Source organism: Stegostoma tigrinum, chromosome 10 (assembly GCF_030684315.1).
Source record: "Stegostoma tigrinum isolate sSteTig4 chromosome 10, sSteTig4.hap1, whole genome shotgun sequence".
In the NCBI taxonomy this organism is placed as follows: Eukaryota; Metazoa; Chordata; class Chondrichthyes; order Orectolobiformes; family Stegostomatidae; genus Stegostoma; species Stegostoma tigrinum.
Genome location: NC_081363.1, coordinates 89053755 through 89065940, shown reverse-complemented (window position 1 = coordinate 89065940; position 12186 = coordinate 89053755). Strand labels below are relative to the sequence as shown.

Below are 12186 nucleotides of genomic sequence, written 5' to 3'. Positions count from 1 at the left end.
ATAGATGATTTTAGCAGTCCACCAAACCTGCATATCTTTGGAGTATGGCAGGAAACCAGAGCACCCAGAGAAAGCCCATGCAGACATGGGGAGAACCTGCCAACTCCACTCAGACAGTCACCCAAGGCTGGAATTGAATCCAGCTCCCTGGTGCTGAGAGAAAGCAGCGCTAACCACTGAACCATCATGCTGCATACTCCTCCGCCAACCCAGCTATCAATTACCTGACTGAGACGGAGACAATCTGTTTCGCTGACCCACAATAAATCAAAACCCCCCAACTGAAAGCAGTCAAGTTCAACAGTGAAATTGTACCTGGAAATGCTGCTTATCTTAAGAAGGTACTTTTCTCATGAAGCTATCAGTTGATCACAGTCCAAGCGACAGAGTTTAGTGACCTTTATTTTGATTCAAGAGAACCAATGATGGCAGACTATTCCAATCATGGTGGTCTGACTTGCACCTCCATAGGCCAGGCCACCAGTCAACTCCACTCTTTACCAGACGGAACCATTTCCTGTCCACCACGCCCCTCAGACACTCCTAGGACAGAGCGAGAGCGAGCCTCCCTCTTCTCTTTCAAAAATGAAAGAGAGTTAAAAAAATGCCTCAACACTATCACCAAACAAAATCTCGGAACAAGTACAGCACGTGATTTATTTCAAACTCAAACTCCACCTACCCTGTTCTGCAAAACAGTGAAGGGCAGGTACAGTACAGCATTAGATCCCTCCTCTTTGCAACCTCAAACACTTCCAGGACAGAGAGAAAGATAGAGAAATGCTGCCTTTATTCTTTTCAACTGGAATTAAAGCTCCAAAAAAAAAAGTGTGGACCCATCAAACATACTCCGACAGATACAGGCGCAGGGTTAGATATCAACTAACACTGGACAACAAGTTCAATTGTTTCAGTAATCACCTTGTGAACTACACACTTCACAACTACAACTTTACTGCTGCTCTCGTCCCACCAAACTTCGCCTTTTGACTGCTCATGAACAACTGCACCGCTTGCCTTCGGGCATCTAGTTTTCATTCTCGAATCCTGTTAAATCCCCTTCAGATCATTCATATCTAGCTTTAAACTAATCAATTGCTCACCTATCTTAACCTACAGCTATGGTCATTCACATAATACATGTTAGCTGGATACAATCAAAGTTATTATGGCATTGCAGGAGGCGACACAGCCCACGATAGTGCTCCACAGCAAAAAAAAAATTGATTGTTATAATTATTATCCAATATCTGTTGGAACTTTATTTTTGTGCCATGCTGCTTTAAGTTCCTTTTGCAGTCACTCATGTCAACTGCCATCTCCCTCGTAAGCATAAAGTTCCAGGTGTCTCACACTCAAACAGTTCTTTTTCACCATCTCCTTTTATAGTCCAAAACCTTAATTCACTGTACTATCGCCCATTGTGTATTTAAAAAAAGCAATTTTTTTTCTTTGTCCACTTTATTCAAACTTGCTGTTATCTTGCTAACGAGGTAATACTGAGCAATAGAGATGGGAGAGAGATAATGGGAACTGCAGATGCTGGAGAATCCAAGACAACAAAATGTGAGGCTGGATGAACACAGCAGGCCAAGCAGCATCTCAGGAGCACAAAAGCTGACATTTCGGGCCTAGACCCTTCTGAGCAATAACCTCTTCTAGCTGCTTGTTTAAATTTGAACCTTAATTCTGGACAATCAAAAAAATTAAAAATCGAGCAGAAACTAAGTGGTCCAATATTGTCAGGCCAGATTGCTACAGCAGTTTCTTCTTTGCTATAATTTACTTGAGGTCAATGCAGCAGAAAGGTTTTTATTAACAATGTATGTGTTTAATCCTATGTCGATTTGGTTCAAGCAGAATTTGTGACTTAAACTGGTATCTTTTCAAACAAATAATTTGGAAAATTCCATTTGATCTTCTTGCACTCAGCATTCAATTGGTTGAATCAATGTTCTCAAACGAAAGGAACTTGGTGTCAGCTCAACACGTTCCTCTGGTGTACATACAAATTTAGCCATAAACAGCTGACCCACAATTTAGATTATCCCCACACTTAATTAGCTTACATAAAAATATTTATGATAACTGAAGCAATGTTAGAAGCAAGTAATTTCCTCAGATTTCCTATTCCTGCTAGTTAATCATCAATTGGTTGTGTAAAGAAATTATTCCCCACTGATTTCACTGTCAGAATCTGGCTGCTTAGAGCTGATGCAAGACCAGTGAGTAATCAACCAGTCAGTAACTGACATCTTAATGAAACGTCACCAATCCAAGATTTTTAGAACCTTCAACATGATACATGGCCCAGCAATACATTGCTGGTGAGGAAGGGCGCTTGTGCTGTTGTGGTAGTGCCTGTACATCTAACACAAAAGGTCTGGATTCAAGTCCCATCTTCCCCTAATGTGCATTACAACGTGTTCAAATAGGTTGATTCAGAGCAAACTGGTTGGTGATCCAAAGATATGATTCTCATTTTAGTGCTCTCAGGGCATACAGTTAGAATCCCTACCTCTGGGCCAGGAAGCCTGGGTTCAAGTCCCACTTGCCCCAGAAGTGTCATAATACATCCAAATAACTATGATTTTGACTTCAGAGTTCATAGTGACAAGCATACTGGCAGTCCAAGGCTCAACCCCCATGGTATCGCTTAACAAAAAAGGTTCTTGTGGGGGAGCAATAGTACCCCGAAAGTTCAAATCAAACCTGCCCTAAAAGGTATGGTAAAAACCGCTACCAAACAAGCTGATGAGAAAACATCTTCATTTCTGATAGTGTACCGAACCCCACATGCTAACTCAGAAAATCATCTTTACTTGCATTTCCTGAACACAAACTCTACCACCTATTTCAAATGCCCAGGCACAAGGACTTCGATCGCCCTCTCGGATTGAGAATTCCAAAAAAATCTACCACTCTCGAACTCAAAAGGAATTCCTGGTGCTGCAGTTAGAATTTGGAGTTGTTGCCATGCTTCTATCTACGTTGCACTTAAGTCAGGCTGGTGTTCACTGGTCCTTCACATATTAGGTCACGATCCTGGAACTCCCTGTGGAAGAGCATGACAAGCATATCTACGTCAAGTCCAGTGCAGTGGTACGTGTTACCAGTTCATGACTTAGTCAAGAATAATTAGGAATGGACAATAAATCTCTACCTTGTTAATACTACATAAATACAGCTTGAAAGAAATCTATAACCGCATGCACATACAAATAAGTCGATCACTTGGGCAAACAAGCCCATTTCAATCATTCAATAAGAACACCATGAATCTGATTACTCCAAATGTCCACCTACCCACAATATCCTTTCACCTTCTTGCTCAGCAACCTTCCTCTGCTTTAAGAATATTCAAAGATTCTGCTTCCACTGCCAAGAGTTCCAAAGATTCCCAACTGAGAAAAACAAATCATCTTGGCTATGTTTTTAATTCATTCATGGAAGATGGGTAAGTATCTATTGTCCAATCCTAGCTGCTCTTGAGAAAGTGATGGTGAGCTGCCACTTGAGCCACTGTAGACTATTTGGTGTGGGATGACCCACAAAGTTATTAAAGAAACAGTTCTAGAATTCTGGCTGAGTGACCCTGAAGGAACGGTGATGTATTTCCATGTCAAGTGGCTTAATTTACACGTAATGTTTCCATATCTCGGTTGGCCTGGATCAGGGAACAGGCTATTTTGAAACTTGTAATGAGGTACGTCAAATAAGTGATATCAGAGTAAAAGATCCCTTCGGGAACAGTGGCCATAACATGGGAAAATTTACCGTGCAGTTTCAGGGGGAAGAACGTGGGTCATAAACAAGTGTGCTAAGCCTAAATGGGAGAAACTTCAAAGAAATGAGGGCAATGAAACCAGTGTGGACTGGGAACTATGTTTTGCAGTAAAAACAATTGAGATAAGGCATCTTTAAGACCCAGAACATAGAACAATACAACGCAGAACAGGCCCTTCAGCTGTCGATGTTGCGCCAACCTACGAACTAATCTAAGCCCATCCCCCTACACTAAGAACATTAGTTCATAGACTACAAAAACTATATATCCCAGTGAGAAAGGAAGATTCTAGGAATGGGATAAGCCAACATGGTTAATTAAATCTAATGTCCCTAACTTTCCCAAAGAAAAAAAAAGTGACAAAGACTAGAGAGAAGACAGAGGATTGTGAAGATTTTAAAATTAAAAGACAATCCAAAATAGATGGAGGGATAAACTTGGTGTGTAAATTTGGAAGTAATATCGAGTAATAAGTTATTTAACTACCGAAAAAAAATTTAGAGAAAGGCCCAGGATAGGCTGAGAATGAGGCTGTGGATATAATAAAAATAATCAGCAGGAAATAGAAGAAGCATTAATAAATACTTTGCCATTTTCATAGTAGTAGCAGCACTACACTAAAATAGCATTCCAAAATTACTAAATAATTGAAGACCAAAAGGAGGAGTAGAAAAAAATCAGTAGAAAGAAACATCACTAGAGGGAAAAGCATTAAGAAATTAAAGGGGCTAAAAAGTACGTACCCTGGAAGTGATGGGATGCATACTAAAAGAAATATCGACTGAGATAATGGGTGCACTGGAGTCTTCCACAATTCAGGACAGTTTTTAAGAGGATTAGAAAGCTGCTATTGTCACATCTTTTCAAAAAGTAGACAAAAAAAGTAGGTAATGGCCAGTTAGCTTTAAGTTTGTAGTTAGGAAAATGTTAGGCTACTTGATAAGGCACCATTATGCTGGGATAGCATACTAATACAGTTAAAGGAGTGGTTAACTACAAGACGACAGATTTGGTGGGGGGGCAATTTCAGACAGCCAGTAGAGTGGCACTGAAATTAGTGCTGAGTCACAATTATTTGCAATATATTACTGACATGGATGAGGATTGTGAATGAAGTATTACCAAGTTTGCAAATGACACAAAAATAGAAGAAAAGCAAGTGCTGAGGATGACTTGAAGTGAGTGTGAGCAGGGTACAGACAGTTTAAGCAAGCAGACAGAGACTTGGCAGATATAACCTAACATTTCCTACATGAGTTTCTTTACTTTGCAGGATGAGGAGGAACAGAATGAGATTTAACTGGAGGCAGTCTGTAGAAAGAGAGAGGGGTGTTCAGGAGTCTTAATACATAATGCAGAGACCTAATTGACAATCAAGATGTAATAGGGAAGGTAAACAGAATTCAAGCCTTTATTTCAGAGGGAATGGACTTGAATAGCAGAGAGGCTTCATTCCAACTACACAAGGCACTAGCCAGCTGGAATGCCGTGAACAATTTTTGGCTCTAACTCAAGTTATACTGGCACTGAAGGAAGTCCCCAGAAGGTTCACTTGGCTGACCCTGGATAGAGACTATCATGAGGAGAAGCTGAGTAGGTTGGGTCTGTACTCAAGTGAAAGGTGGCCTTCTTGAAATATCCAAGATTCTTAGGGGATTTTATATCATAAGTTTGTTTTCCCTCGTCAGAAAGACTAGGTCCGAAGGGGATTATCTCAGAATAAGGGGTCACACATCAAGGCAGATGAGGATAATTTTTTCCTCTCACAGGGTAGAGAATCTGTGGAATTTTTCACGGCAGATGACCATTGAGAGTGGGGCAAATGAATAGACAAAATTTTAAAGTCAGTAAGGGAATCAAGGGAAAAGGCAGGAAAGTGTAGTTGAGAATCATTAGATTAGCATTCCCGTGGAATGGCACAGCAGATTCAAGTGACAAGTGGTTTCCTTCTGCTCCTACAGTTATGGCCCTTGCCCTAAGTGGTAGTAATGGATATCAAAAATAAATTTTCAAAAGCTAGTGGTTCTCACTCCTTTTGAAATGCTTACTTGGTTTACACAGGAGCTAGATTCAACCATGATCAGGCCAGGTTAAAGGGCTCACAGCCAAAACTGACCAAGGAATACAAATCGGTCCAAAGTTTTAATTATAAGCTGTATGTCTCGTTCCTCCCCATTTGTACTTGGTTAATGAATCCAATGAAGTCTCCATTTTCCTCCTTCAATTTATTGTCAGGTACCTCTGTTTCAGCTATCTTACCATTTTCCTTCATTGTGAACACTTCAGAAACCAACCTATACCTATGGCCATATCCTACCTCGAATGGGTGTAAGATTCACTTATGAGATATTTATTAAAAAATATAATTTGTATCATTATCATGCTTTACTTTTTGATATGGCCTCCTGTAATCTCACAATATTCTTTGTGGCTTTGTTTTCTAAGTTTCATGCAGTCAAGTGGATTGTACTGTTATTTTCTGTTATTTGTGCAAGTTGTATGCAGAATAAGATTCTGTGCAAAGCTAATGCATGTTGACCACGGTTGTTCGACTGTACAAGTGGAATTTTTGGCCCTTAGTGGGTATTCTATGATATACCTCCCGTAGTTCAGAAGTTTACCTCAGACATTTGACCTAGTTCATTATATTTCCTGTGTACCTCACTCTGTTCCAAGGTTAAAACATGTAGAAATGGTTGGATGTTTATCATAGAATGCCAAGTGCAGAAACAGGCTATTTAGCACCCAACTTACGGAAAACAATCTACCAGATCCAACCTCTTACCCTGTCCCCACCACCTAGCCTGCATATTCCTGGAGACTAGGAGGCAACTTAGCATGGTCACACCACCTGACCCTTACATTTTTGGACTGCAGGAGGAAGTGGAGCACCTGCACGAAATGCATGCAGACACAGGAAGAATGTGCAAACCTCACAGTCACCCAAAGGTAGAATCAAAACCAGGTCCCTGGTACTGTGGGGCAGCAGTGCTAACCAATGAGCCACCATTCTGCCCAAAAAAAAACTTACCTTTCCACATTTTTAGAAACTCATTAATTTATGACTCTACTTGCAAACTTTAGTTAAAACCTGAAGAAAAATCTTCAAATTAAGAAGCCCCTGTGTGAAGGTGAAGCTGGACAGATTGGTCAGAAGATTGCATAACATGGACAGCCTTTTTGTTGCCAGCAGGTCCAGTTACAGGCCAAACACCAAAATCTCTTCAACTCACAGGACGCTCTCAACTTCAACAACATAAATCATAAATCCCAGCAGTAGCTGATATTCTGAGCTATTGCAAACCACGGAGGGACAACAGTCAATGCAACAAGCAATCAAGTGAAAAACAAAACGGTGCTCCAAAGCTGCTGGGCTTTTTCTGCACATCAATACCTCAGATACTCACATGCAGGTTTTAAAGAAAAAAAATTCACCATTCCCAACTTCATGAATGTAACGAGTAACTTTCAAGGAGAGAGATAAGTGAGGGTAACTCATTAAAGTATTCCCATGACTACGGTCGGAAAAATCCTAACGTTTTTCACCTACTTCCTGTAGCTACTGAACACTTCAGAAACATGTGGTTTTAGCTGGCCCAGAGAAACACCTGATACAGTCCTTGTTACCAGGTAAATCCAAGAAAAACACCAAAGAAACCAGGAACTCTTCATGACACTCATTTACTTGATCGAGCAATGTGACTCAATACGCCACTAGGTTCTGGTGAATTGTCTTCCAAAGGCTTGTGTATCCAAAAAATTCTTCAGTAATATCGCCAGTGAGAATCTTCACAATCTGGAAGAGTGCGAAGTGAGGCTTGTGACAAACACCATATTATTCACCACCTGATAGTGCTGTTCACCTCAGGGATCACTTGCACTTGTGTGTCAGTATTAAATACTGATGGAAAAGGCTGTAATCACAGTCACCTAAATAACAAGATGAAGCTGACAACCAAACACATTACTAATGGTTTGAGTGCGACTGATCTGTCATTGCCCATTCTGTACCAGACATGCAAGTTACCCTCAATTTCCTTCTGTATTAACATTCACCGTATCTTTGAATGTTTTCAAACCAAAAGACATACCAACCTGGTAAGCCAAATATTTCACCTTCAATACAGATTGAAGAAAAGCCTCTGGACTCCGCTTCCCATGCGTTGGCAGTCACCTCTCTCAAAATGTCACTACTGACTAGGGGTTCCAACACCACATCAGGTACAACAGCTCAGCCTTCTGCACACGACAGCAGATAAACAAAGACTTCCAAAAGTCACAGAAGTCCTCGTGTAGAAAGCAGCTGCCACCACTGCACTTGCAGTGGCATTTGGACTACATATCAGTGAGAGTGTGTACTGGAGAAATCCTCCAGACTGAATGGGAGGATGAGGCCAGCTTCACAAACATTCACGAAAACCTCCACAAAAATCAATTTCAACGGACTGGAGAGATAATGCTTGTGCCCAAAAACCTTCTGCACAACTAGGTTTACAGTTTTCTCAATCTTCAAACAGGATTCATGCAAACATTAACAAACTTGCTGGAAAAGCTCAGCAGGTCTGGCAGCACGTGAAGGAAAAAAAGAGTTAACATTTCAGTGACCCCTCCTCAGAACCGGACCCGAAATGTTAACTGTTTTTTTTCTTTCACAGATGCTGTCAGACCTGAACTTTTCCAGCAACTTTGTTTTTGTTTCTGATTTACAGCATCTGTAGTTATTTCAGTTTCCATATTTCAAAGGAGACCATAGAAAACAATTTAAAAGACGTTCTGAAAGTCTCCTCAGAGTGTGATAGCACTGAGATGAATGACTGGGACTATTCCACATAAATGGAAAAAACTTGTTCATCATACTGGCTTCATCAAGGCTTTAGATCACAATGCCTTAAATGATTATGTATTGCAGTAGTAGCAAAAAGAAAGCAAATCCTATACTCTGGAATCTTGTATCGCACGGTATGTCCAGTCTCAGAGCCAAATATCTGCAGGATTGAGAAGCAAAATAATCAGTCTCTCAGAAAATCAGAATCTTCAAATTGAAGGATAAGAGGAAGACAGGTCTGAAATCAGTTGGCATTCCACAGGCAAATATCAAAACCAAAATTGCAGATGCAGAAGACCTGAAACACACAAAAATAAAAACTGGAGAAACTTAACAGCTGGCAGCATTGTGGAGAGAAAGCAGCGCAGACATTCATGACCCTTCCTCAAAACTACATAAAAAAAGGGTCATTGGACTTGAAACACTTTTCTCTCCATCATGGTGCCACAATGGACCTAAAGTTTCTCCAGCAATTTCTATTTACAATATCACAGCCCAACAAGAAATCAAAGTCTTCAGCAATAAACGGACAAGAGCTGACACTTCAACACAAGTCCAAACAGGAGATCCTCTGAAGCAGCTGCTACTGACGAGAACTATCACTTACCAGCATTATCTAAAATATTCCTAAATTTCTATTTGCACAAAAACACAATTAGTTACTTACTTGTCATGGAAAATTACCTCCGTTAAAAATATACTGTATTCTTAAAAAAATAAACTAGCGCTTTGCATCTCGGTCTAACAATTTACAAGTCTAACCTTGCTCCTCCATAATCTTAATTTAACCAGAACTAATTATTACCCTTTCACTTATGTCACAATCCCTTTATCAGGTTTTTGCTCAATACTTCATGGTTTAAAAGATCACGAGGGGCAAAGAAATCCTAAAACGCAAGAGCGTTCCGATGCAAAAGTGTAGCAAAAGAACAAGTCGCAGAAGAGTGGGAGACGAGGAGTGAAGTAGTTTCTGCCGGGAATCCTTAACCGAGGAGGGTAACCCTACCTACGGGAAAGGTTGGAAGGGAGAAATGTTCAGCAGGCCGGCTCTGCGAGCTAAGGAAACGCCACCATTTTGTTGCAAAGTTTTATTGTGGCAAATATACAACTTAAGAAGAATGTTGGTGTATTGGGAGGAGACACGATCCCATCTCTCTCTGAAGGCCGGCAGAAAACACTAACACTCTCTACCCCTAACCATACTAGACGGATGGGGGTTGGGAGGACAGAAGAGGGAAGAGTTAAGGAAACTGCCCTGTGGAAACACGAGCATATAATCTGATTGGGAGGGGGGAGAAGGGCCCAGTACAAACTCGGGGACCTCCACAAAATGGCGAGAAGAGTCAGGGCCCTCCGATGCGCACAACCAGCGGCCTCTGCCCGCGCCGCACCGAACTCCACTATTTCCTTACCCACGAAGGGAGATAGGTAGAGGCCGGCCCGAACTGCAAATCGGCGTCCGCGGCCACTGGGAGGAACGGCAGCCTGCGACCCAGGCCCGAGTGGGCACAGCCCCACTCCCTTCACAAGTAACACCAGAGCTTGGCCTAAGCTTCATTCGCAGGCGAAGCTGGAGGCCTGGGCCTCCAACAGAATCAACACAGACAGAGTTAAGAGTGCACGGTCATTCGGGGCTAGGGAATACTCACCAGCGCGTACTGCACGCTGAGCCCGAAGACTCGGCACTCAGTATCGGACTCAACCGCAAATCCTCAGCCGCTCGGCCTCGCTCCCGGAACAACAGCCCGCAGGCTGTGCGTCACCACGTGCGCGCCTTCACGGAACATCATAACGTGCGCGCAATCCCGCGATCTGCCTCGCAGCGTTCACGGTCCACGCAATCGCATGAACGAGTTCTCCCACCCGAATAAGAACATCGTGCTTTGGACACCCCTTAAACCTCCACAATCCCTCTGAGAACGTCTTTATTCTCAGCCCCGCTTTCTATAAACCACCCGCAATGTACACAATCATTGTAGTGACTGAAACCAACTGGATCTTGTTGACTATGAGATTCGTGATTGGGGGTTGTTAATTTGGGCCAATCGGGAAAACCCTGGCTGACCCAATATAACTTGGAGATTAGAAACCGTCCAGTTTGAGGGATTGGAGAGAGAGAGATAATGGGAACTGCAGATGCTGGAGATTCCAAGATAATAAAATGTGAGGCTGGATGAACACAGCAGGCCAAGCAGCATCTCAGGAGCACAAAAGCTGACGTTTCGGGCCTAGACCCTTCATCAGAGAGGGGGATGGGGGGATGGGGGGAGGGAACTGGAATAAATAGGGAGAGAGGGGGAGGCGGACCGAAGATGGAGAGCAAAGAAGATAGGTGGAGAGGGTGTAGGTGGGGAGGTAGGGAGGGGATAGGTCAGTCCAGGGAAGACGGACAGGTCAAGGAGGTGGGATGAGGTTAGTAGGTAGCTGGGGGTGCGGCTGGGGGTGGGAGGAAGGGATGGGTGAGAGGAAGAACCGGTTAGGGAGGCAGAGACAGGTTGGACTGGTTTTGGGATGCAGTGGGTGGGGGGGAAGAGCTGGGCTGGTTGTGTGGTGCAGTGGGGGGAGGGGATGAACTGGGCTGGTTTAGGGATGCAGTGGGGGAAGGGGAGATTTTGAAACTGGTGAAGTCCACATTGATACCATATGGCTGCAGGGTTCCCAGGCGGAATATGAGTTGCTGTTCCTGCAACCTTCGGGTGGCATCATTGTGGCAGTGCAGGAGGCCCATGATGGACATGTCATCAAGAGAATGGGAGGGGGAGTGGAAATGGTTTGCGACTGGGAGGTGCAGTTGTTTGTTGCGAACTGAGCGGAGGTGTTCTGCAAAGCGGTCCCCAAGCCTCCGCTTGGTTTCCCCAATGTAGAGAAAGCCGCACCGGGTACAGTGGATGCAGTATACCACATTGGCAGATGTGCAGGTGAACCTCTGCTTAATGTGGAATGTCATCTTGGGGCCTGGGATGGGGGTGAGGGAGGAGGTGTGGGGACAAGTGTAGCATTTCCTGCGGTTGCAGGGGAAGGTGCCGGGTGTGGTGGGGTTGGAGGGCAGTGTGGAGCGAACAAGGGAGTCACGGAGAGAGTGGTCTCTCCGGAAAGCAGACAGGGGTGGGGATGGAAAAATGTCTTGGGTGGTGGGGTCGGATTGTAAATGGCGGAAGTGTCGGAGGATAATGCGTTGTATCCGGAGGTTGGTAGGGTGGTGTGTGAGAACGAGGGGGATCCTCTTGGGGCGGTTGTGGCGGGGGCGGGGTGTGAGGGATGTGTCGCGGGAAATGCGGGAGACGCGGTCAAGGGCGTTCTCAATCACCGTGGGGGGGAAGTTGCGGTCCTTAAAGAACTTGGACATCTGGGATGTGCGGGAGTGGAATGTCTTATCGTGGGAGCAGATGCGGCGGAGGCGGAGGAATTGGGAATAGGGGATGGAGTTTTTGCAGGAGGGTGGGTGGGAGGAGGTGTATTCTAGGTAGCTGTGGGAGTCGGTGGGCTTGAAATGGACATCAGTTACAAGCTGGTTGCCTGAGATGGAGACTGAGAGGTCCAGGAAGGTGAGGGATGTGCTGGAGATGGCCCAGGT

The 12186-nt window shown here is 43.7% G+C and overlaps 1 protein-coding gene across 4 annotated transcripts in view; it reads right to left on the bottom strand.

The window, feature by feature from the left end:
* Nucleotides 1–12186, bottom strand: part of LOC125455374 (RNA-binding protein 25) — a 163149-nt gene that overhangs the window by 82997 nt on the left and 67966 nt on the right. The window contains exon 1 of one of the 4 annotated variants that reach the window (XM_048537214.2): nt 10262–10382. The exons of the other annotated variants lie outside the window; for them this stretch is intronic. The gene's annotated coding sequence lies outside the window, so the exon portion shown is untranslated. Of the gene's footprint in view, nt 1–10261; nt 10383–12186 lie in introns of those variants that run through there. 4 annotated transcript variants of the gene reach the window in all.